The sequence below is a fragment of the Aquarana catesbeiana genome, linkage group LG04 (genome assembly GCF_042186555.1).
Source record: "Aquarana catesbeiana isolate 2022-GZ linkage group LG04, ASM4218655v1, whole genome shotgun sequence".
Classification (NCBI taxonomy): domain Eukaryota; kingdom Metazoa; phylum Chordata; class Amphibia; order Anura; family Ranidae; genus Aquarana; species Aquarana catesbeiana.
Window position 1 is genome coordinate 687,588,364 of NC_133327.1, and position 26,793 is coordinate 687,615,156.

Consider the following 26,793-nt stretch of genomic DNA (forward strand, 5'->3'; position numbering starts at 1 on the left):
TGTCATTAAAGTTCATGTGCGTGTAAAGGCAGGTGTCCCAATACTTTTGGTAATATAGTGTAGAACTTGGGATTTTTTTTTTAAATATTGGGAAAGTGAGGGAGGTTGATTCATAGAAGAAAAAATAGTCTAAATTCTATTTTGTTTTGTTTTCTTCTGTTGTTTTTTTTTTGTTATGTAAGCTTGTATAATGTATATGTAAATTGACTGATGGTATGATTATGCCATGTATGCATATTTGTCTATTTGTGTAATAATTTTCCAATAAAATTAAGATTGAAACAAGAAATAAATAAATAAATACATCAATAAATAAATAAATAAATTAATTATTATTTTTTTTTAATGTTTTAATTTTTTTTATTGAATTCATTTTTTATTTGAACTGTACAGCCGTGAAAATGTTCCTTGTGTATATCACCGTGCCATGAGGAGGAATATGAAGAGAAGCCGCCTCCTTTATATACTTTTGGTAATATTGTGTATGTATGATTTATCTCGCACGTTTTATTTGCTATTATTTTTGTTTTTTTTTAAACGTGTGCAAAAAAGAGCAAATCTGAGACTGGCAGGGAAAGCGTTAAATCCCGTACCCCCCCTCCCCCCCGACACCGATAGGCCACCCCCCCGCCCCCGCCTCGTACCCCCTTTACGCCCCTAGCACAGCACGGTGGTGTTATGAATACTTCCTCTGCTATCTACTAATAAAGGTGACTTATATTCTGCATTTGAGCGATTTTCGTTGCTATTTCTTTTAAATGAATAATAAGACAAGGTGGATATTGCGCTCGGATTTTATTTGGCCGAATGTTATTTTATCGTCTTGGGGGGGGGGCGGGAATTTTCCCCTTGAGCCATAATAACTATTTTTAAGTTTAATTTTCTCCTATAAAAGCTCATCCAATATTGCTTCTCGGGGAGTTCTCCGGACCCGAGAGCCGGGATGGAAGTCGGTAATCCGCGGTGGGGGCCGCCGCCGTAATGCCGGTTTTATTTATTGCTCAATTCACTTCCGCTGTCTCCGTAATTGAGTCTCCTCACTGGAAGCCATTTTATTAAGAAATAACCCCGCAGATTTAGGGACAGCCGCAGCTTGGAGATGAAGAGGAATTCACAGCTTCTGTTTTCTCCGAATCCTCCGCCTCGCTCGGGATATAAAGGAGACGGATTCCATGCAGAGATATCTCTTCATATTCTTCCTCCATTCTACGCTCATCTACACAAGGAGCATTTTCATGGCTGTACAGTTCAAATAATAAAAAAAAAATAGTAATAAAAAAAAAACAAAAAAGTGAGAATTAGAATTGAATTTTGACTATTTTTTTCCCTATGAATCAACCCCTCACTCATTCCCCATATATATATGTATATAAAAAAAATCCCAAGTTCTACACCATATTGTCAAAAGTATTGGGACACCTGCCCTTACATGCACGTATGAATTTTAACCACTTGCCGACCGCCGCACGCCGATATTGGTGGGCAAATGGGCGTACCCGTACGTCCCCTTTAATTGGCGGGGCCAGGGGCGTTGCTAGGTCTGCAAAAGATCGGGGGTTAGAGCCCATAGCAGTGGTCACCAACCTTTTTGCATGCCCGCGCAGGGGAGGGGGGGGGGGGGACCGGCGGTAAGCAACGGGCGATGGCTGGTGTTGGCGCTTCAATCATCATTGCACCATGGTTGATATGGTGTCAGGGTGATCGAAGCGCATTATTTCTATTGTTACATTCTAATATATAATGAAGTGGTTTAACTCACCATAATGCAGAATCAGTGGGAGCCCTGGGCGTGTCACTTGCCACCATCACCTGCCACCAGATGTGGATTGTCACTTGCCACGTCTCCTACCACCATTTGCAGCTTGTCACTTGCCACATCTCCTGCCAACATTTGCAGATTGTCACTTGCCACGTCTCGTGCCACCATTTGCAGCTTGTCACTTGCCACATCTCCTGCCACCATTTGCAGATTGTCACTTGCCACGTCTCCTCACACCATTTGCAGATTGCCACATCTCCTGCCACCATTTGCAGATTGTCACTTGCCACGTAACCTGCCACAATTTGCAGATTGCCACTTGCCACGTCACCTGCCACCATTTGCAGATTGCCACGTCTCCTGCCACCATTTGCAGATTGCCACGTCACCTGCCACCATTTGCAGATTGCCACGTCTCCTGCCACCATTTGCAGATTGTCACTTGCCACGTCTCCTGCCACCATTTGCAGATTGCCACTTACCACGTAACCTGCCACCATTTGCAGATTGTCACTTGCCACCTCTCCTGCCACCATTTGCAGATTGTCACTTGCCACATCTCTTGCCACCATTTGCAGATTGTCACTTGCCACATCTCTTGCCACCATTTGCAGATTGTCACTTGCCACATCTTTTGCCACCATTTGCATATTGTAACTTGCCACATCTCCTCACACCATTTGCAGATTGTTACTTGTCACGTCACCGACCACCAGATATGGGTTGTCACTTGCCATGCCAGCCAGTGCCACCAAATGTGCATTGATGCTGCATTGGTGGCAGGCTGACAGCACTGGTCCATTTAGTGAAAGCAGGAGAGCGGTGATGCGGGGTAGGCAGTGAGAGACGATGTCATCTCTCCGCTCCCTGCCGCACCTCCAACTTTGAAGCTAGGGGGTCTGGCTTCAAAGTGGAGCTCCACGATGACAGGAAGCACGTGACCTCCACTCCACGACGCTGTGAGGGCGGAAGAGCGTTGATGTGTGGCGGTCAGTGAGAGATGATGTCATCTCTCTGCCGCTCCTCGCACCTCGCTCCCAAACTGAAGAGGCCCGGCTGTGAAGAGCGCTGATGTGGAGCGGGTGGAGAGAGATGTAATCTATGCTCGTCTGCTGGCTCGCTTCTCTCCTCTCCTCCGCCTCTCTCATGCAGCCCGCCCGCCGAAGCAGCCGCAACCCGCTGGTTAGGCAGGGACCCTGCAGCAAGAGACTCTGGGCTATGGGCGCCATATTCGGGGCTATAGCCCCAATAGCCACCCCCTAGCAATGCCCCTGGGCGGGGCTAGTGGGCACGCGCGCGCTGCATACAACGTGACCGTGCCCACAGACTTGATGTCCGCCAGAGTCCCGCGATCATGTCACGGAGCCCCAGAACGGGGAGATGTAAACAAGGCATTTCCCTGTTCTGCCTAGCAACATGACCTGTCATTGGGAGCAGGGATCGCTGTCATGTCAGTGGTAGCCCATCCCCCCCCCACAGTTAGAATCACTCCCTAGGACACACTTAACCCCTTGATCGCCCCCTAGTGTTTAACCCCTTCCCTGCCAGTGTCATTCACACAGTAATCAGTGCATTTTTATAGCACTGATCGCTGTATAAATGACAATGGTCCCAAAATAGTGTCAAAAGTGTCCGATGTGTCCGCCATAATGTCGCAGTCACGATAAAAATCGCAGATCGCCGCCATTACTAATAAAAAAAAATTATAGTAAAAATGCCATAAAACGCTATAACTATTGCGCAAACCAATCAATATACACTGATTGCAAATTTTTTTTATTTGTTTACCAAAAATATGTAGAAGAATACATATCGGCCTAAACTGAGGAAGAAATTAGTTTTTTTTATATTTTTTAGGGATATTTATTATAGCAAAAAGTAAAAGATAGTTTTTTTTTTCAAAATTGTCGCTCTTTTTTTGTTTATAGCGCAAAAAATAAAAACCGCAGAGGTGATCAAATACCACCAAAAAAAAAAAGCTCTATTTGTGGGGAAAAAAAAGGACGTAAAATCTTCCAGGGCTGAAGTGGTTAAAAGAGGCACATCTAAGTATGGAGGCATCCGGGGTAAAGCTGCCCACATAGACCGTCCTCCGCACCGCCATCGACCTCATTCCTTCCATGAGCGGATTAATCTCTCTACTGCAGGGTGGTCTTCCCGGTCACGATTGCAGACTGACAGCGGTGAGAGCCGGCGGTGCGGGGGACGGTCTAGGTGGACAGCTTTACCCCGGATGCCGGCATACTTAGATCGGCTCTGGCGTTGTGCCCCCTATAGCCCTTTAAGTGGCCGCCGTACACCTATGGCGATTCGCACAGCCATGCCAACCTGCCGCAGTATAACGACGGCGGCTGGTTGGCAAGTAGTTAATTCAAGAAAAAAATGAATTTTGACTATTTTTTCTATGAATCCACCCTCGCATTCCCCATTTATTAAAAAAATCCAAAGTTCTACACTATATTGTCAAAAGTATTGGGACGCCTGCCTTTACTCACACATGAACTTTAATGACATCCCAGTCTTAGTCCGTAGGGTTCAGTATTGAGTTGGCTCCGCCCTTTGCAGCTATAACAGCTTCAACTCTTCTGGGAAGGCCGTCCACAAGGTTTAGGAGTGTGTCTATGGGAATGTTTGATCATTCTTCCAGAAGAGCATTTGTGAGGTCAGGCACTGATGTTGGACGAGAAGGCCTGGCTGACAGTTTCCGCTCTAATTGATCTCAAAGGTGTTCTGTCAGGTTGAGGTCAGGACTCTGTGCAGGCCATTCAAGTTCCTCCACCCCAAACTCTCTCATCCATGTCTTTATGGACCTTGCTTTGTGTACTGGTCCAAACCATTTGGTGGAGGGGAGGATTATGATGTGGGGTTGTTTTTCAGGGGTTGGGCTTGGCCCCTTAGTTCCAGTGAAGGGAACTTTTAGGGCATCAGCATACCAAGACATTTTGGACAATTTCATGCTCCCAACTTTGTGGGAACAGTTTGTGGACAGCCCCTTCCTGTTCCAACATGACTGCACACCAGTGCACAAAGCAAGGTCCATAAAGACATGGATGAGCGAGTTTGGGGTGGAGGAACTTGACTGTCCTGCACAGAGTCCTGACCTCAATCCGATAGAACACCTTTGGGATAAATTAGAGTGGGGACTGTGAGCCAGGCCTTCTCGTCCAACATCAGTGCCTGACCTCACAAATGCTCTTCTGGAAGAATGGTCAAACATTCCCATAGACACACTCCTTGTGGACGGCCTTCCCAGAAGAGTTGAAGCTGTTAAAGCTGCAAAGGGCGGAGCCAACTCAATATTGAACATGTCTGGAATGCTTTTCTTATCGCGTCCGGCCTCCCAGGATAATAGAGATGGCTGGGGACCATCTTGTCCACAACCAGCTCTATGATAACCTGGTGGGACTCCCTGGATCGAATCCTGGGCTCCCTGATCACAGGAGAAACTGAAAAAGTGGAGAGCGGGCGGGAAAGAGGTGTCCCCTCCCACCGCCTGTAAAAGGTATCCAGCGGCTAATTAATGGCTAGGATGGCTTTTACATAAAAGGGAATCGCTGGCTGAAAAAAAACAAAAACCCGGGTGATGCCGGAAGCTGCCGGTATAACAATTGAAAGTCAGGGACGTCCATGAGGTCCACCTGGGGGGGGGGGGGGGAGTGGTTAAAAATATGTGCATAAAGTGCAAAAACAGATGAAAGGGTCTACTACAGGGATATGCAATTAGCGGACCTCCAGCTGTTGCAGAACTACAAGTCCCATGAGGCATAGTAAGACTCTGGCAGCCACCCAGAGGCAGAAGCATGATGGGACTTGTAGTTTTGCAACAGCTGGAGGTCCGCTAATTGCATATCCCTGGTCTACTATGTGATTCTGACACGGTTGCTGGATAAAGACGTCATTTCTGTGACTGCTTTTATTTTTATTTTGGATTCCTCGATTGTCTCCAGGATCACCGTCTTCCTCCTTTACGATGAAACGCGTAAAGCAATTCACTTAGAGAAGATGACAAAAGTCTAAACGATCGCCGCCGATTCTATCCTCTAAAGAATAACAACAATAATAAGAGATTTAGCAGATAGAAGGCGACACTTTTCCTATCCCCCTCCGATACGAATATTCCAGCGCCTTTCTACTTGGATCATCTTCGGATCGTCTTCGGATCGAGGCCGCGCCAAGTAAGATGTTTATGAATGCACACATCCCCGGCTCATAACGATGTGCCACGACAACGCCTGGCACAGTCCCCGTTTGCGTTTCAAGATGACACTCGTCACTTGCACATTCAGCTGGCGTCTGCGATCTCATCACGCTGCTCCTCGCATAATTCACCTCCGAGCTCCCCCGGGGTCCGCAAGGTTATACGGCTGCCTTTCATTATCTTTCAAAAGCGCGTTATTTGCATTCTAAAGTCGGCTTTCTTTTTTTTTTCTGCGATTGCTGAGCGGTTGTAATTCTTTTTTTTTTTTTTTTTTTTTACCTCGCTGGATGCAGGCGTTGTCGTTTTTTGTTTTTTTTTACTTTCTAAGTGTCAGTTTTTCAGCTTTGGAAAAAAAAAAAAAAAAACGAAGTGTTATTGAAAATTAAAACAGCTTAAAAATGAAGTTTAACCATTTCCGGGCCGCCCGCCCCCTGCAATGTACTGTACACAGTGCCCCTCCCCCCCCCCCCCCCCCCCCCCGACACCTCTTGTGATTGGACACAGTGGGAGATTGTCAGCAGATCAGAATTAAAACATTTGTTTTGTTTCTATTTGTTATTTAAATAATTGTGTTTATTTAAGTTCGTTAAATTTTGTGTCATTTGTTTTGTTTTGTTTTATTTATTTTCAAATTCTATTCAAATTTTCTGAATTTGGTTGAATTGAATTCGACCAAATTTGGAAAATTTTAATCGAATTTGAATTGGCGTTCAAATTTATTATATTTGAAATTTGAATTTTCGAAAGACAGCTACCTTCTTTCTATTTTACTCTATTCTATTCTACTGTTTTTTTTTCTATTGTGTTCTTTTCTATTCTATTCTGTTATTTTCTATTCTATTCCAATCTATTCGAAATTCAATTTTTGGATGATGGTTATATTCTTTCTATTTTTTGTAATCTATTTTATTGTTTTCCATTCCATTCCTTTAATGTCTATTCTATTGTTTTCTATTCTTTTATTTGCTATTTCGTTTTGTTCTCTTTTATTCTATTCTATTCTGTTCTATTGTTTTATTTCCTATTCTGTTCTTTTCTTTTCTATTGTATTCTTTTCTATTCCCTTATTTTCTATTCTATTTTATTCTATTCTCTTATTTCCTATTCTATTCTGTTCTATTTTATGGGGAAAAAAATCCCTCATTCCCTCATGTCCCAAGCCCTTTTCTCTATTGCCTCTGTTCTATTTTACTCTATTCTTTTCTATTCTAGTCTATAATTTTATTTGCTATTCTACTATTTTATATTGTATTCCTGTATTTTCTATTATATTTCTATTGATATTATATATTTTTCCATTCTATTCTCTTCTGTTTTATTCTATTCTTGTCTATTCTTTTTGATGCTCTTTTCTTTTCTACGCACAGGTCTTTTTTTTTTTAATCAAAAAGGGTCTGATTGAGCTTAAAGCGGAACTTTTCTCTATTGCCTCTGTTCTATTTTACTCTATTCTTTTCTATTCTAGTATATTATTTTATTTGCTATTCTATTTTCTTTTATTATTTTATATTTTATTCCTTTATTTTCTATTATATTTCTATTATATATTTTTTCCATTCTATTCTGTTCTGCTTTATTCTATTCTACTCTTGTCTATTCTTTTTAATTCTCTTTTATTTTCTATTCTATTGCATTCTGTTCATGTCTTCATATTTGATTTTGAATGCAAATAAGTTTGCGAATGTGGTTCGAATTTCGGCCGAACTTCGTTTCATTATTTTGGATTCATTGAAATTCGTTGAAATTCGTTAGTATTGTACTTTGGAAATTCGGATATATCTGAATTTTCGAATAACAAAAAATTTGTCTGAATTTCTATTCAGAACGAAACGAACACACAGGTCTTTTTTTTTTTAATCAAAAAGGGTCTGATTGAGCTCAAAGCAGAACTGCAGTCTGCTCACATAATTTGTAATAAAAACTTCTTTGCCACTCTGAAGCTTCCCTCCAACCACTTTGCATATTATTCTATATATACTGTGATTCTGTACTTGCCAAATATGCTGCAGAAATCTCCCTCCACTGAGTCTGGCTGCAGCCATTTTAACCGTGGGCAGCTGAAGCTGCTGCCCTGTTCACTTCCTGGATTTACACAGAGCCACACCTCCAGCTCTGCAGCTCTCATTGGCCCTCTTATGACTCCCTCCCCCCTTCCTGGCAGTATGAATGAAATATTGACCCATTCCACATGTATAGGTCCAGCGAGGCAACGTAATACCCACATCTGGACCAGTTCTTGGGGACTGAGACCCTGAGTGTCCAATCATGGTGCCTACAGTATCTCAAATTTACCCAGGCAACCCCTACATTGGTATAGACAAACATATGTGTCACCCATTGCTGGGAAGAGGGAGGGATCAGGGGACTTCCACAGCAGCAGGACTGCTTTATGGTCCTGAAAGAGAGTGTGAGTAAACGCCACCCTCGTGGGCTCCTCCGGGGATTAAATCACTAAGAATACCCAACAAGCAGTACTTAGGGTCAAGGCGTACCTTTGTCGGGGATACCCAATTGAGAGTTCTCAAAACATCTGTCCAGTAGCGGTGGAGAACCACATGTCTAGCTGGGACCTGCTGATCTGTTTTGTCCAATCACAGCCCAGAGCCCTGTGCTGACCATCAACACAGAGCTCTGTACAGAGGGAATCGAGCAGGGAATAGAAACAAAGAGATCTTTAGTAAAAAGCAGCACACAGTACCAGTGGCGGCCGGTCCATAAGTGGAGCAGGGGCACCGCCCCCCAATCTCCATGCACTCCCCCCCCCCCAATCTCCCTGCGGGGCGTCAGACTCATAGGTTTCTATGAGTTTTTTTTTTTCTTTTTTAGCACATGATTAGAGCCTGAGACTCTAATTGGCTTCAAAAAGGGTTGGGCTCGGGGCGCAGAGCATTGCGCCCCAAACCCCTCCCACTTGTGACATTAGTGAATCAATATTGGCTATTGTCTTCCGGCTTCTCCTCCCAGCCAATCAGGACAGGAGGCAGATCTTAAGACCGGATTATCTGGTAGGAGAAGCCAGGGGAGCCACAAGCTGGATGGGGTAAGTGCAGACGGGGGGGGGGTTGTTTACTGCCCCCCCCCCAAAAAAAAATGGAGCACCTGGCTCCACTACACAAGACACAAATTAGCACTTGTTAGGCACACATTTAAACCCCTTAATTACCTGTGATTGTTAACCCCTTCCCAACCAGTGTCATTAGTACAGTGACAGTGTATAATATTATCACTGATCACTGTATTAGTGTCACTGGAGACATCAGTGGCAGTTGATCTGTCCCCTCCAGCGTCAGTGTCAGATTGCCCGCCGCACTATCACAGTCCCATTATAAGTCTCTGATCATCGCCATTTAGGGTTGCCACCTCATCCCTTTAAACCCGAACACATATAAATTATACAGGTTCTGAGACTAATTTAATGCAGATAAGGCACCCAGTGAGTTTAATTACCACCTTAATCAGCCACAGAACCTGTGTAATCAATATGTGTTCGGGTTTAAAGGGATGCGGTGGCAACTCTATCGCCATTACTAGTATAAAAAATAAAAAAATTCCAGTGCATATACCATAGTTTGTAGACGGTATAACTTCCGTGCAAACCAATCAATATACACTTACTGGGATTTTTTTTTTAGTGCCCCATCAATGATGCCATTGGCAGGTATAGTGCCCCATCATTGGTGTCAGTGGGAACAGTACTGCCTGATTGTTGATGTCAGTGGCAGGAACTATGCCCCACTGTTGCGAATGGTGGGAACGAATAATGCCCTAAGAGCCAGATAAAAGCAAGCAAAGGGCTTCGGAGACCAGTTTGGACCACTGGTATAGGTAATAATTAACATGGTAGCCCAAATGAGCATAAGCAGTAGCAACACCACCCCGAGGACCTGGCAGGCAATGAGAGAGAATTTATGAAATAAAGGAAAGAACTATATTGCTCCTGTGATCTTATGGTGGCTTAGCTAAACCTAGACTGGTTAGGAGGTCTTACTCCAAAGAGAAGAGCATAAACAATATAAGAAGGGGAATGATAACCTGAGCGAGAGGTAAAGGGATCTTGGCCGGCTAATGTTGGGGCCCAGTAGATGTCAGTTGGTTCACATAAGATGGTGATGGTCTCCTGCAGGCAATGAAAACGCAGTATTGTTTTTTTTGACTGTGCAATGCACCACTCATTAGCCATGGGAAATCTTAATGGACTGCTGAGGTGGCGATATATGGAAAAGAGTCAAGAGTTAGGGGCCACAGCCACATGGGTCTGATTGTACAGGAGAAAGGAAAAGTGACTGTCACGTACCTGGTCGGAGCCTGAAGTGACGAGGTCAGCCTCTCTTGTCCCGCTGAGAGTGGAGACAGAAGGAACCAAGGGACAGGAGGAACATGAGTGCCTATAGATGTAGCCCCGGAAGCTTGAAGCAGAAGATGCGACTTTTGGAAGGCAGAAAGTCGCAGCAGGTCGCAGGAACATATTTGCAGATACCCAGTAGGCAGTGTAGAGCCAAACAAGAGACAGGAGCGTAGTCACAAGGATAGCCCAGTTCGGTAGCAGGCGGGCAGTAAGGTACCAAGACATCAGGCAGGAGCAGAGTCAAATAAGCCAGGATCAGGAACCAGTAATCATAAGTGTAGGAGAGTCCAGCAGCAAGGTCAGGGAAAGCCAAGGTGGTACAACTGATGATCAGGCAAGTAATCAACAGGATACAGGTACAGGAACAGCTGAAGATCAGTCAGCATCTGTCTGAGGTCAGTGTACTCCTTAAATAGGCCGTCTGACGCCAAAGGAAAGCGCAGACACGTTCCCACGCACACGCTCACTTCTTTGCGCATGCGCATTGGCGCATCTGCGATCTGCCGAGTTCTTTATGCGCGCATGTGTGCGTGAGCGCGCCTGGAGCGCCACGATAGTTCTCTTACAGTGACATATGTACTTTCGTGTCCAGTGTTAAGTGTAGGTGGGCTGGCAGATCGCTCACCATCTCCACTGGATATAGTGATAAAGCCTGCTATGAAAGGGGTCTACCTCCTCAAGAACGAGTTCCTAGATGGTGTCTGTGATAGTGGTGGCTTGCTTGGCAAACTATGTGGGTCTGGAGAATATGTTGGTGGTAGGTGAAACGAGTAGACGCAATGGGAGCAGCAACCTCCTGCTTACCGCTCTGGTCAGTGGGTTAGCACAAGAGCCGTCTGGCTCCCAACAGATTAGTCCTCTCTACAGGTCTGCTCACTCCAACAGCTCTGAACAGTTCAACTTCCACAGTGCCAAGAGCGTGGGATTTTTCTGGACAAAAAATATACATTGCTTGCCCTGACTCCTCCTACTGCACAGGCCATTGGGATTTGTAGCTAGAAGTAGATGTCGCCCCATAACATGGCCATCATCTTGGGCTACGTCTCCCAGTACTCCAAGTGCTTTGTATTCCATTCTCTTGGGCTTTGAGTAACTTGCCCCCCCTGCTGGTGGGAGGAGAACGTGGCAACAGCATAGCAACTTATTGAGGGCAGCATGCCAGATGCATTACAAAGCAAGGTGTTTATACTGTACATACTTTATTTTAGTCCTAGTGATGTCATCGCCAGGTCTCTGTGCAGAAAAATGTCAAACAAATCTGCTTATCCCATAAGATGCTAACAGAATACCGTCAAACGCATGGTCTCCACTTAGTGTGTTTCGCCCTATTAGGCTTCATCAGGGACTTCCTTTGAACATGACGGTAGAATTATATAGCACCTCAAGATTACACAAGATTCATGTCTGGATTTGTATATACACATCTTATATTGTATAACCTGCTATGTTTTAACCTATTGAAGTGTGAAACTATTTTATTTATTTTTTTGATGTATACATCTAGCCTAATTTAAGGCATATTTTACAGAATTTCAATTCATATAAAATATATTTCTTTATTTTGTTTATTTTTATGTGACTAATTATTTTAATAGTTATTTGTTATATTTTGTTAGCTAATTATTTTGAATTTTAATTTGTATTTTATGCATTAATTATGTATTAATTATGTAATAATAACATTTTTATGTAATTCATATTTTATAGATAAAAACATGAAATTTAAAAAATAATATTGTATTATTTATTATTTTTCTTCATTCTTTTTCAATTATGTAATAATGTCATTTTTATGTAATTATCTTTTAATCAATACAAAAATTAATGTTTTAAATATTTTATTAATTATTGTTTTTTTATGTTCAATAAATCTTTATAACAAGTTTCAAACGATATAAAACATACATAGCGCAGATAGCCACATGGTCTCATTAATGACAAAAGTGATAAAAAAAGTTCACATTTTGCAAAGGAGTCTCCAACAGTAAATTAATATAAATCCTACTTGGGAACAAAACTTCAGCCAACAGGGAAAGTGGAAGTAGAGGAAATAAAGGAGGGGTGGGGGGGAGGGGCGGGGGAGAGGAAAGAAAGGCAGAGGGAACAAAGAGTGGGCCAATTATTCTTTTTTATTGTACTCATTAATTATTTATGAATTATGTAATAATTGCATTGTATGTAATTTCTTTTTTTTAGATTGATAAAAATATAACTTTTTAAATATGTTATGAATTACAATTGTTATTTGTTTTTTATTACAATTTTTATTTATTTTTTATTGTATTCATTAATTATTTATTAATCAGGTAATAATTAAATTTTTATGTAATTCATATTTTATAGATAAAAACATGAAATTAAAAAAAAAATATTTTATTATTTATTATTTTTATTCATTCTTTTTCAATTATGTAATAATGTCATTTTTATGTAATTATTTTTTAATCAATACAAAAATTAATGTTTTAAATATTTTATTAATTTTTTTTTTTTAATGTTCAATAAATCTTTATAACAAGTTTCAAACGGTATAAAACATACATAGCGCAGATAGCCACATGGTCTCATTATTGACAAAAGTAATAAAAAAGTTCACATTTTGCAAAGAAGGAGTCTCGAACAGTAAATTAATATAAATCTTACTTGGGAACAAAACTTCAGCCAACAGGGAAAGTGGAAGTAGAGGAAATAAAGGAGGGGGGGAGGAAAGAAAGGCAGAGGGAACATAGAGTGGGCTAATTATACTTTTTTATTGTACTCATTAATTATTCATGAATTATGTAATAATTGCATTTTTATGTAATTCTTTTTTTTTATTGATAAAAAAATAACTTTTTAAATATGTTATGAATTATTATTTTTATTCATTTTTTATTGTATTCATTCATTATTTATTAATTATGTAAAAAATTAACTTTTAGGTCATTACGTTTTTTTTTAATAATAAAAAATGTAATTTTTTATTTTTTTTAATTTTAATTATTTATTAATTTTTTTATGTTTAGCTGGATTTTTATCTCCCCCATATTTATTCCCAGACCTCTGTAGTCCTTTTCTCTTGTTCTACACTGAAGGCACCGGCTCATTGAGATGCGCGGCATGCGGAATATTATGTAGCGAAAGACGAGGTCACGGCGATGCGGCTGGTCAGCGAAAATACAAATGCTCATTTGATTCTGTAGCAAAAGATCATCATTTAAATCATTAGCGCCTTCGCGGCTCTGTTTAATGATCTGTGTCCTTGCTGCCAAAATAAGGAGGAACTCGGCCCATTAATACCGTAACCTTTCCAGACGTTTGTATCGGCGGCGGCGTAACAAGATTTCCTGCTAATGTAGGGGTCGCAGGCAAAGGCGCGCTCTCATCAAACTCCATGATTCAATCCGGCAATATGGCGTACCTTTCCCGCCGACGACTCCTGTAATGTGTGAGCCAAGCCTTCACTCTGGGAAGTCTTCAGACACGTCAAGCCTTAAAAAACTGTGTGTGCCTGGGAAATGGTGACAAACTGCGGTACCCAAAAATTGTCCATGGGCGATGCTTTTTTTTTTTTGTTTGTTTCAATATATCTTTATTTGGTCAATACAAAAGTACAGAAACCAGGTCTAAGAAATACCTATAACATATCAAAAACATTACAGCTGGTCAAATGTTTTAGTATAAATAACACAATTTTCAAAAGCCAGATGGGCAACCAGAGAGAAAGGAACTGGAAGAGGAAAAGGTGGTAAGGAGGGTAATGGCAGAAGGAGGTAAGTCAACAGACGGCCAGAAGGCAGAAGAGGTAGGGACCAATAGGATATGATGGTGATGGTCAGGCTTGACACCCTGAGGAAGCTAATTTCACTTAGATATTGGCACCACATGGATGTGTTTTTTTTAATGTCCATATCAGAGTGGTATGTTTAGAGATAGCGTGTTGAGTTCTGATGGTTATCACTAGATCATGGAGAGTGGTGGCTTGTTTGCATGATGCAGTTGTATGAGAAGGAACTGATTGTAAAAACAAAGTTATTTCACATGACTATGGCAATGGTATGGTGCAGAAGGGATGTGAGATCCATGGAGACCAGGAGTTGATGAATTTGTCTTGGAGAAGATGGGCTTTAGCAAACATTATTTCGAAGGAAGCGTGTTCATTTAGGATACGTATGGTGGTTATAAGAGCAATTTCCAATTCCTAGCTATGGGTAATTTGGCTGCTGCGAAGATATGGATGAGGACGGTGTGAAATTCAGAAGATCGTGAGTCCATGCCAATTCCCAGTAGAGCCAGTTTTGGGTCTGGCTGGATTGATAATTTGATGATGGAGGAGACCAGGGCAAAAATAGAGGACCATATGGTAGTGATATGGAGACAGGACCACCAGGTGTGTAGGGCTGATCTTTTAAGTCCACAGTTCCTCCAGCATTGCGGGGAATAACCTGGGTAGATGGCAGCCAGTTTTTCGGGAGTATAGTACCAGTTATGTAATAGTTTTTGGGAGGATTCCCAATGTGATAGACATCTGGAGTGCTTGAGGGTGAGGCGCGTGGCCACACTCCATTGTTGATGGGTATTTGAGAAGTGCAGGGCACTTTTGCAGTATAGTGTGGTAGAAGGGTCTGGCGCTGTTCCTTTAACTAAATAATAATTCCCTGCCTATGCTGTATGTCTCTAGTTCAAGGCAAGGCATATAGGTGTAAATTCCTAAATGTACACGTATCAAGTGATAATATCCTTAGAAAATTGTGCAATTGTAAACAAGCTTTAGATATAAAAATATATATAGAAAGAAAAAGTGAGTTATAAACACATAAATATAATAGTATTTTCAAATCCCATACATAGTGTAAATAACTTAGAGTGTGTGTGGGGGAGGGGGGGGGGGGGAGGGGAGGAGGGAGGAGGGGGTGATGGTGAGGAAGGGGGGAAGGAAAGAAGTGTGGGAGATCTCTTAGAATTACTCCTAGTAAAGTGCAAACGTGCTGTCAAAGTTCATAGAAAGTCCTTATGGTGTATAAACTTATTATCCAATTCGTTTAAACTCTTATTGGTGTAATATCTTGTGCAATATCTTGTGCAGTATCTTAGTGCTAATAACGTGATGCTTGTGATCCTTCCGTGATTTAAAATCCTTGTTCTGAAAGTGCAGCCACTCACCGGATCCCTTCACCCCTACAGGGGTACTAGGCGGTTACAGTTTTGCGCCACTGTACGGCAATCACTGGCAGACTCAGGATCATGATGTTTCATATAAAAAGAGAGAGGGAGTGCCCATAGCGTAAAAACGTTTTTTTAAAAGGTTTATTAGACAAATGGGTAGGTACTCACAATTTCACAATACAAATCAAGCGGAGTGGTAAAAAGTCACGATTAGTCCTCAGCGCTGGTAAGCAGGTGATAATGGGAAGCACAGATTTAGGCCACGCCCTACGCGTTTCGTCGTTAGGAAGTCTACGGGACGCTCCCGTAGACGTCCTAATGACGAAACGCATAGGGCGTGGCCTAAATCTGTGCTTCCCATTATCACCTGCTTACCAGCGCTGAGGACTAATCGTGACTTTTTACCACTCCGCTTGATTTGTATTGTGAAATTGTGAGTACCTACCCATTTGTCTAATAAACCTTTTAAAAAAACGTTTTTACGCTATGGGCACTCCCTCTCTCTTTTTATATGAAACATCACGATCCTGAGTCTGCCAGTGATTGCCGTACAGTGGCGCAAAACTGTAACCGCCTAGTACCCCTGTAGGGGTGAAGGGATCCGTTGAGTGGCTGCACTTTCAGAACAAGGATTTTAAATCATGGAAGGATCACAAGCATCACGTTATTAGCACTAAGATACTGCACAAGATATTGCACAAGATATTACACCAATAAGAGTTTAAACGAATTGGATAATAAGTTTATACACCATAAGGACTTTCTATGAACTTTGACAGCACGTTTGCACTTTACTAGGAGTAATTCTAAGAGATCTCCCACACTTCTTACCTTCCCCCCTTCCTCACCATCACCCCCTCCTCCCTCCTCCCCTCCCCCCCCCCCCCCCCCCCCCCACACACACTCTAAGTTATTTACACTATGTATGGGATTTGAAAATACTATTATATTTATGTGTTTATAACTCACTTTTTCTTTCTATATATATTTTTATATCTAAAGCTTGTTTACAATTGCACAATTTTCTAAGGATATTATCACTTGATACGTGTACATTTAGGAATTTACACCTATATGCCTTGCCTTGAACTAGAGACATACAGCATAGGCAGGGAATTATTATTTAGTTAAAGGAACAGCGCCAGACCCTTCTACCACACTAATCAATCCAGCTGTCCCCATTTATGGTGATTGCTTGTCGGGCGGCAGCAGTTCCATAAATTGCACCAATAGATTTTTAATTCCACTGCGCGGGTTTATTATCCTTTTAACTTTCGCAGTATAGCATAGAAGGTTTTTTTTTTGTAGTTGTTCCTTGCTTATGAGCAGGATGTAGAAGGGTGAGATTCCCACTCGACAGGTTGGTGGAGAGTTCATAATGGAGAGGAATTGTTCAGATAAGTCCGATTTTGAAGGAGGGGTAATGCCTTGAAGTGCGTGACGTATGTGCAAGTATTTGTAGAAAGTTGATGGTTTCAACGCGAATTTGGCACTGAGCTCCTGGAACGAGTAAAGGCCATCAATGGAGAACAACTGTGATAGGTTTTTAATACCAGCTCGATCTCAGTCTAGTATTGACTTATCCTGAATTAACAGTTCAAGAGATCTCAATGGGAGAAGATGGAGTGCCTGCCTTGAAGGGCCATAGGAAAGGCTCACGATAGAATTCCCCACTTTGATAGTTGCTTTAACAGGAGAAGCTTTTTAAAGTCTTAACAGCTTATCATTTTGAAGTTCAATATAAATGATGGCCCTAGAAGTATTGCTCTCACTCTGGCATTCATGGCAATACCTAATATGTATGGTGCAATTGGTGTCTTCATATGTAGAAGCACCATGTGCCTTGTATATATGTCCATAGTGATCGGGAGAGGGGAGGCTTTGAAAGATGTTTGTAGTTTTATGTATTATTATTGTTTATATTACTTTGATTCTTAAAAAAAAAAAAATAATAACGTTATTGCTATCACACAGGGCTCTTACAAGCCCCCTGTGTGCATAGGGCATGACATGCCTTCTTTAAGGAGACATCAGCGGTGTGTTGAACCTTTAAAGTCACCTCAGACCCCAGTGAAGCACACAGCCAGGGAATGTTCATTCACAAGAGGGGAGATCAATATATGAATTTTCTCTGAGCTCCCTTCTTTCTGCCTGCTGACACCTGCCATGCCCATCCCAATCCTGCAGGTGGGACAGTGGAGCCTGGGATACATGGCTGGGGTGGACGGCACTGGACGGGACTGGTAGACAAGTGGTCAGTCATAGAGATGAGCTCAATGTGGGTGAAATGCGTCAGAGGTGGACCTAGGGAGCCTTTTTGCAGTTTGTCCTGGACTTTACGGACTTTACGGCTGCTTTTCTCCAGATGACCTACCACGGCAGTTGGCCCGCTTCATCCTCCCGCAGGATAGATGTGGGAGTTCACAGCACTACCCAGACAAGTGGTCAGTCATAGAGATGATTCCAATGTGAAATGCTTTGGGGGGATGTCCAAGGTGGACTTTCTTGCAGTTTGTCCTGGAATAATAAAGTTTTACAAGCGTTGAACTTTAAAGTTGTAAAGCCGGCTGCTTTTTTCCGGATGAACCACCACAATTGTTGGCAAGCTTCATCCTCCTGCAGGATAGATGTGTGAGTTCACAGTAACAGCAAGACAAGTGGTCAGCCAAAGAGAAGAGCCCAGTGTGGGTGAAATGTGTAAAGAAGAGGATCTTGGCAGCCTTCCTGCAGTTTGTCCTGGAATAGTATAGTTTTACAAGTGTTGGACTTTACGGCTGTGCTGCCAGCTAGTTTTCTCTAGATGAGCCACCAAAATGGTTGGCTAGCTTCATCCTCCTGCAAGATAGATATGGAAGTTCACAGCACCACCCAGACGAGTGGTCAGCCATAGAGAAAAGCCCAGTGTGGGTGAAAAGCGTAAGATGGGGTTCTAGTTGAGCCTTCTTGCAGTTTGTCCTGGAATATTAAAGTTTTACAAGCGATGGCCTTTATGGTTGTGCTGCCGGCTGATTTTCTCTGGATGAGCCATCGCAACAGTTGGCTAGCTTCACCCTCCTGCAGGATAGATGTGGGAGTTCACAGCACCACCCACACGAGTGGTCAGCCACAGAGATGAGTCCGGTGTGGCCGAAATGCATCAGTAAGGGGTCCTAGGTGAGCCTTTTTGCAGTTTGTCCTGGAATAATAAAGCTTTTCAAGTGTTGGACTTTAAGATTTTGCTGCCGACTGGTTTTCTCTGGATGAACCACCACAACGGTTGGCTAGCTTCATCCTCCCGCAGGATAGATGTGTGAGTTCACAGTAACAGCAAGACAAGTGGTCAGCCATAAAGATTAGCCCAGTGTGGGTGAAACGTGTAAAGAAGAGGATCTTGGTCAACCTTCTTGCAGTTTGTCCTGCAATAGTAAAGTTTTATGATTGTGCTGCCGGCTGGTTTTCTCCAGATGAGCCACCACAATGGTTGGCTAGCTTCACCCTCCCACAGGATAGATACCACTACCCAGATAAGTGGTTGAAGGGTTAATGATATTTCTTGCAGTTTGTCCTGAAATAATAAAGTTTTGCAATCGTTGGACTTTTACGGCTGTGCTGCCAGCTGTTTTATTCCGGATTAGCCACCACAGAATTTGGCTAGCTTCATCGGCCTTCAGGAAAGATGTGGGAGTTCACAGCACCATCCAGGCAAGTGGTAAGCTATGAAGATGAGCCCAGCCTAGGTAAAGCATGTAAGCAAGAGGATCCTATGCGAGCTTTCCTGCAGTTTGTCCTTGGACAATAAAGTTTTACAATCGTAGGACTTTACGGCTGTGTTGCCTGCTGCTTTTCTCCGGATGAGCCACCACAACGGTTGGCTAGCTTCACCCTTCTGCAGAATAGATGTGGGAGTTCAGAGCACCATCCAGGCAAGTGGTCAGCCATAGAGATGAGACCAGTGTGGGTGAAAAGCATCAGAAAGGGGGTCCTAGGTGAGTCTTTTTGCAGCTTGTTCTGGAATAATAAAGTTTTACAAGTGTTGGATTTTGCAGTTGTGATGCTGGCTAATTTTCTCCAGATGAACCACCACAACGGTTGTCCAGCTTCACCCTCCTTCAGGATAAATGTGGGAGTTTAGAGCACCACCCCCATGTTTTCACTAACAGGAGATTGTTAGACTCAAAAATGACAACTTAAAAAAAAAAAAAAACTTGTGCTTTATCTCCCAGTGCACAGAAACTCGTCTTTCTGCAAGGTGTTAAACACAGAAGATGCTCCAAAAGTGACAGCCATTGCCTACTGTATGGAAACCCATGGCATGTAATTAAATTCCACATCCCGATTGTGTACAGAGTCAAATCTCCAGAGATGTGATACTGTTACAAAGAAGAATTTCCTGCTTCACTGATCCTTTTATGCCCCGTCACAAAGAGCAATCATAAAAGGCTCCCAATGCTACAAGTGCAGATTCTTCACAATATTTCTCTTTAGCTGTCAAGCTTTTACTTCCTCCGAGAATGATAAGGATAGATATGCGGAATGGGGACAGCCGGCGCTTAGATCAATAGTGGCAACTCGCATTTAAAAGCATTTCTTCAGGAAAACTTAGAAAGCGGCAAAGCCCAAGCGCCTTTTGTCACAAATTGGTTTGCTTTGGCGCCAGTAGTTGGCTGCAATAGCATTTAGCGCAGGAGTGATAGCATTTAGGGCAAGTTCTGGCTTATAGGGTTTAGCGTGACCCCAACACCAATTGTCATAACTTTGAGTCCCCATGGAGAAAAGCACTGCAGAAATATTATTATTATTATTAGTAGTAGTAATAGTATTATCATTATTGTTATTATTTATATTAAATATTAATAATAATTGTATTATTTCAATTTCTTCTTCTTCTTCCTCTTCCACTTCTTCCTCTTCCACTTATACCTCTTCCTCCTCTTCTTCTTCTTCCTCTTATTCATCCTCTTCTTCTTCTTCTTCCTCCTCTTCCACGTCTTCCCCTTCTTCCTCTTCCACGTCTTCCTCTTCCACATCTTCCTCTTCCTCTTCCACGTATACCTCTTCCTCCTCTTCTTCTTCTTCCTCTTATTCATCCTCTTCTTCTTCCTCTTCCACATCTCCCCCTTCTTCCTCTTCCACGTCTTCCTCTTCCACATCTTCCTCTTCCTCCTCTTCCTCTTCTTCTTCTTCCTCTTCCTCTTCTTCCTTTGTCTTATTTTTCCTCTTTGTCTTATTCTTCCTTTTCATCTACTTCTTCTTCCTCTTCTTCTTCTTCCTCTTCCTCTTCCTATTCTGCTTCTTATTATTGCACTTCTGTGGTGACCCACAGGAGACGTATAGCCAAAAGAGCTTTGGCCAAACTTCTCTTTTAAATACTTGTTAAAGTGTTACTTAAACCACAACAGTAAAATTAGTCTGTATATGCAGTAAAGGATGCTTGTTATACTCACTGTGGAACCCACAGTAAAGGGGTTAATCTTCAGCATTGTGTAAAAAGGCTGTTTAATCTGGTCTTCTCTGATCCCCTCCTTCTTCCACTGTCCCCAATCTATCTGCAGGTAAAACAGATCATTAGGGGACAAGCTGCACATGCTCAGTTTGGTGTGTATTGCTAGGGAGTTTTTCTTTTCTTTGGCCCTGTGCTGATCATATGCACTCTCCCATCAGCGCTGTCCAGGGGTCAGGGGTCCTGCAGCCTGATAGGTCAGTCAGAGCAGAATGAAAACTCCTCCTACAAGTTTTAACCAGACACTCATAGAATTTACAAGACTGTGCTAACTGCTGATGAAAAAAGTATTTAGCACTTTATATTTACTAAAACCATTGCATTTCCATGTTCTGTGTACTGTGGGAGATATAGTGAATCCAGGCTTCTGGATTTAGTAACATGTGACGGAACCGTCCAGCCCCCAGCTTGGGTGCTTCTGTCACGATACAGCTTTCTCCAGTCTGGAACCAGGAACCGGGTATTGTATCTGCGCGCCCAAGACTATGCGACACTAGCTTAGATGCAAACTGGAACTGGAACTCTCTTTATTGTAAAATCACATAGAATTAGGTATGGGTGAATGGTTCTGCCTGAGCATGAGTTTGGGCCAAACATTTGCCTGTTCAGCCATTCGCCGAACACCCAAATTTGCAGTCTGTCAGGTCAGGAAAAGGGGGTGATGAGCGATCGCCCGCCCCCCCGAACCATACCAGGCAACATGCCCTCAACATGGGGGGGGGTTCTTTGGGGCAGGGGGGGTCCACTGAGGGGGGTCCACTGAGTCGGAAAAAGGGACATAAAGGTGCCCAACCAGTATCACTACCGGGCGCTCGGGTTCGGCACATCACGGATCTTGTGGACAAATTACTGGGAGGGGCTGGGGAAGACCCGGCTGTCATGGTGCACGTTGGCACCAATGACAAAGTCAGAGGCAGATGGAGTGTCCTAAAGAACGATTTTAGGGACTTAGGAGCTAAATTGAGGAAAAGGACCTCCAAGGTAGTGTTCTCAGGAATACTACCGGTACATCGAGCCACACCAGAGAGGCAGAGGGAGATTAGGGAAGTAAACAAGTGGCTGAAGAGCTGGTGTAGTAAGGAGGGGTTTGGGTTCCTGGAGGACTGGGCCAACTTCTCAGTCGGTAACCGGTACTATAGAAGGGACGGACTGCACCTAAATGAGGAGGGTGCAGATCTGCTGGGAATGAAGATGGCCAAAAAGTTAGAGGGGTTTTTAAACTAGGCGATGGGGGGGAGGGTCCAGAGACAGTGATAGCCAGCGCGGAAGATATTCCAGAGGGTAGTATTGGGGGCATTAGTGGTAGGTTAACCAAAGCACAAAAACACAAGGTGAGTATAGTAGCAAGTCCAAGTTGCAATCTTGAAACACCCAATACGAGGACAATATGCGACCGGTCTAAACTACGTGGCATGTTCACCAATGCCAGGAGCCTGGCGGACAAGATGGGTGAACTAGAGATACTGTTGTACAAGGAGGATTTGGATTTTGTGGGAATTTCAGAGACCTGGTTCAACAGCTCTCATGATTGGCTGGCAAACATTCAAGGGTATACCCTATACCGCAAGGATAGAGAGGGTAAAAAAGGGGGAGGGGTATGCCTATATATCAAGAATAATGTACAAGTGAATGTGAGAGATTACATCACTGAGGGGGCTAGGGAGGAGGTGGAATCTTTATGGGTAGAGCTCCAAAGGGATGAAGCTAAGGGGAAAATAATACTGGGAGTATGCTATAGGCCCCCTAACCTGAGGGAGGAAGTGGAGACGGATCTCCTATCACAAATTGGATTAGCAGCAAGGATGGGAAGTGTTATCATAATGGGGGATTTTAATTATCCAGACATAGACTGGGCGGAGGGAACCGCGCATTCGTTTAAGGCTCGCCAGTTCCTTAGTGTCTTGCAGGACAATTTTATGGGTCAGATGGTAGACGCACCAACTAGAAATAAAACATTACTAGATCTACTGATTACCAACAATACAGACCTGATAACAGATGTGGAAATACGGGGCAATTTAGGTAACAGCGATCACAGGTCAATTAGTTTCAGTATAAATCACACAAATAGGAAACATGAAGGGAACACAAAGACACTGAATTTCAAAAGAGCCAACTTCCCTAAACTACAAACCTTGCTAAAAGGCATAAATTGGGATAAAATATTAGGAACAAAGAATACGGAGGAGAGATGGGTTTGCTTTAAGAGCATATTAAATAAGGGCATTAGCCAATGTATCCCATTGGGTAATAAATTTAAAAGAGCGAACAAACATCTTGGATGGCTTAACTCCAATGTAAAAATGCATATAAAAGCAAAGGAGAAGGCCTTCAAAAAATACAAGGTTGAGGGATCATCCACAGCATTCAGAATTTATAAAGAATGCAATAAGAAATGTAAGGGTGCAATTAGGACGGCTAAGATAGAACATGAAAGACACATAGCGGAGGAGAGCAAAAAAAATCCCAAGAAATTCTTTAAGTATGTAAACAGTAAAAAAGGGAGGACAGACCATATTGGCCCCATAAAGAATGAGGAAGGACATCTGGTTACAAAGGATGGGGAGATGGCAGAGGTATTGAATTTATTCTTCTCCTCAGTCTTCACGAGTGAATCGGGGGGCTTCAGTAACCAAAACTGCAGTGTTTATCCTCATGACACAACACAGGAAGCACCTACATGGTTAACAGAGGACGGAATTAAAATTAGACTTGAGAAACTTAACATTAATAAATCACCGGGACCAGATGGCTTGCATCCGAGGGTACTTAGGGAACTCAGTCAGGTGATTGCCAGACCGTTGTTCCTAATTTTTACAGACAGTCTATTGACTGGAATGATACCAGCTGATTGGAGAAAAGCCAATGTAGCACCAATATTTAAAAAGGGCCCAAAAAACATCCCTGGGAATTACAGACCAGTTAGCCTAACATCAATAGTATGTAAACTCTTGGAGGGGATGATAAGGGACTATATACAAGATTTTAGTAATAAGAATGATATCATTAGCAGTAATCAGCATGAATTCATGAAGAATCGTTCTTGCCAAACCAATCTATTAACCTTCTATGAGGAGGTGAGTTGCCATCTAGATAAAGGAAGGCCCGTAGACGTGGTGTATCTGGATTTTGCAAAAGCATTTGACACAGTTCCCCATAAACGTTTACTGTACAAAATAAGGTGCGTTGGCATGGACCATAGGGTGAGTACATGGATTGAAAACTGGCTACAAGGGCGAGTTCAGAGGGTGGTGATAAATGGGGAATACTCAGAATGGTCAGGGGTGGGTAGTGGGGTCCCCCAGGGTTCTGTGCTGGGACCAATCCTATTTAATTTGTTCATAAATGACCTGGAGGATGGGATAAACAGTTCAATCTCTGTATTTGCAGACGATACTAAGCTAAGCAGGGCAATAACTTCTCCACAGGATGTGGAAATCTTGCAAAAAGACCTGAACAAATTAATGGGGTGGCAACTACATGGCAAATGAGGTTCAATGTAGAAAAATGTAAAATAATGCATTTGGGTGGCAAAAATATGAATGCAATCTATACACTGGGGGGAGAACCTCTGGGGGAATCTAGGATGGAAAAGGACTTGGGGGTCCTAGTGGATGATAGGCTCAGCAATGGCATGCAATGCCAAGCTGCTGCTAATAAAGCAAACAGAATATTGGCATTAAAAGGGGGATCAACTGCAGAGATAAAACGATAATTCTCCCGCTCTACAAGACTCTGGTCCGCCCGCACCTGGAGTATGCTGTCCAGTTCTGGGCACCAGTCCTCAGGAAGGATGTACTGGAAATGGAGCGAGTACAAAGAAGGGCAACAAAGCTAATAAAGGGTCTGGAGGATCTTAGTTATGAGGAAAGGTTGCGAGCACTGAACTTACTCTCTCTGGAGAAGAGACGCTTGAGAGGGGATATGATTTCAATTTATAAATACTGTACAGGTGACCCCACAATAGGGATAAAACTTTTTCACAGAAGAGAGTTTAATAAGACTCGTGGCCACTCATTACAATTAGAAGAAAAGAGGTTTAACCTTAAACTACGTAGAGGGTTCTTTACTGTAAGAGCGGCAAGGATGTGGAATTCCCTTCCACAGGCGGTGGTCTCAGCGGGGAGCATTGATAGCTTCAAGAAACTATTAGATAAGCACCTGAATGACCGCAACATACAGGGATATACAATGTAATACTGACACATAATCACACACATAGGTTGGACTTGATGGACTTGTGTCTTTTTTCAACCTCACCTACTATGTAACTATATGTAAGTATGACAAAGGGGGAGGGGTAGTCAAAATTTGGCGGTGGATGCCCCTCCCCCTTTGTCACACCAATGTGACGCTGGTTGGGCCCTGCTTGCATTGGGAAAGTGCACACATAAGCACCCCTCACTGTCACAGTCTCTTATCTGCACATTCGTGCATGCAGCATATTATGTGGTGGATACTATCAACATTCATCTAAACATTAACATAAGGCAATCTTTGCTGGCTATGCTATGTTGTTTTGTGCACTTATCCAGCATACTTTTCTTATTACATCTCGGCCCTTACGGGTATTGAGCATGGGGACTCTTGTATTACCCTGCACACTCTTGTTTTTCTGTTCACCATCTTGCCCATCCTCCCTCCACATCATCTGATTTACTTTCACATCTTTACACCTTATATATACCTCCACAATCTCCTATCGTGCAAGGTGCTCACCTCCACTTTTATTAGTATTATTTCATATGTGAGATTCTCACTATGTATGCATTTTTTACAGACTTTGGGGTTATGCGCCATCAATCGGTACCTATGGAGGTTTCCAGTTTATGGGATATTTTGTACGCGCGTGCGTTGCCTGCGGGTCTCTTACCTCAGCTCCCGGGACAGGCTACTCCACGGGTCCTTGGTTGGACCATACCGTATGTCTTGCTTATCAGCTCCATGTAAGTTGTGTAGGATTGGATACTTCCTTTCCTTTTTATTATACATATTTACATTATCTCTGAGGTTTCTTATTAAATTTATTGGTCTTTTTTAGACATGCTGATGCATTTGCCCCTGAAGAGTGGTATACACCATGAAACGCATCGGTCCTATTTAGGATGCAGTCATTACTTCATTCTACCATGTTCTTGTTTATATTCCTACAGTTTTAATTATTATTATTTCTTACCCAATATATGGAGCCCTGTATACCGGCCACCGACCTGTGCTTTGATGCCAATGCATTATATGTGTGTATATATATATATATATATTCAATGCATTTGTGTTTTGTACATATATGAATTCTGCATGTATATATTATGTGCTAGATATACTCCTTGACAATAAATACGCTTATACATTTTATGGTCTGTCATATGCTTCATCTAAAGTCCCAAACTTTTCCCCTTTGTTTAATTTTTTTAAATACTACTTGTGTGGGTTCTTTCTCCGCCAGTCAGAGCCCAGTGAATCTGGAAGCTGATATAAAGTCAATGTCACGTACCTGGTAGAGGCTGAACTGATGGGAGGGCTCTTCTTTATATTTCCTTTCCTATTCTTCCCCTGAGATTGATGACAGGGTAGGACATGACACCTGTAGGAAGTCCTAGCCAGCAGAAGAACTGGATCTTGCGGTGAACTTGAAGCTGAAGAGCAAGAACTTGTGGTGCTGTCACAGGGCTTGCACAAGCAGGAGACAGGAATGTGTTCAGACAAGCAGAAGTTGGCAGCAGAGGTACAGATTTGGAAGACAGGGGCCAGGCTGAAGTCAGTATCACACGAGCATAGCACGTCTCTGAAACCCCAAAGGTAGGAGGCTTGTGGCGGGCTAGAATTTCATCCCAGAGTCCATGGCTAAAATAGGGGAACCGAGATAT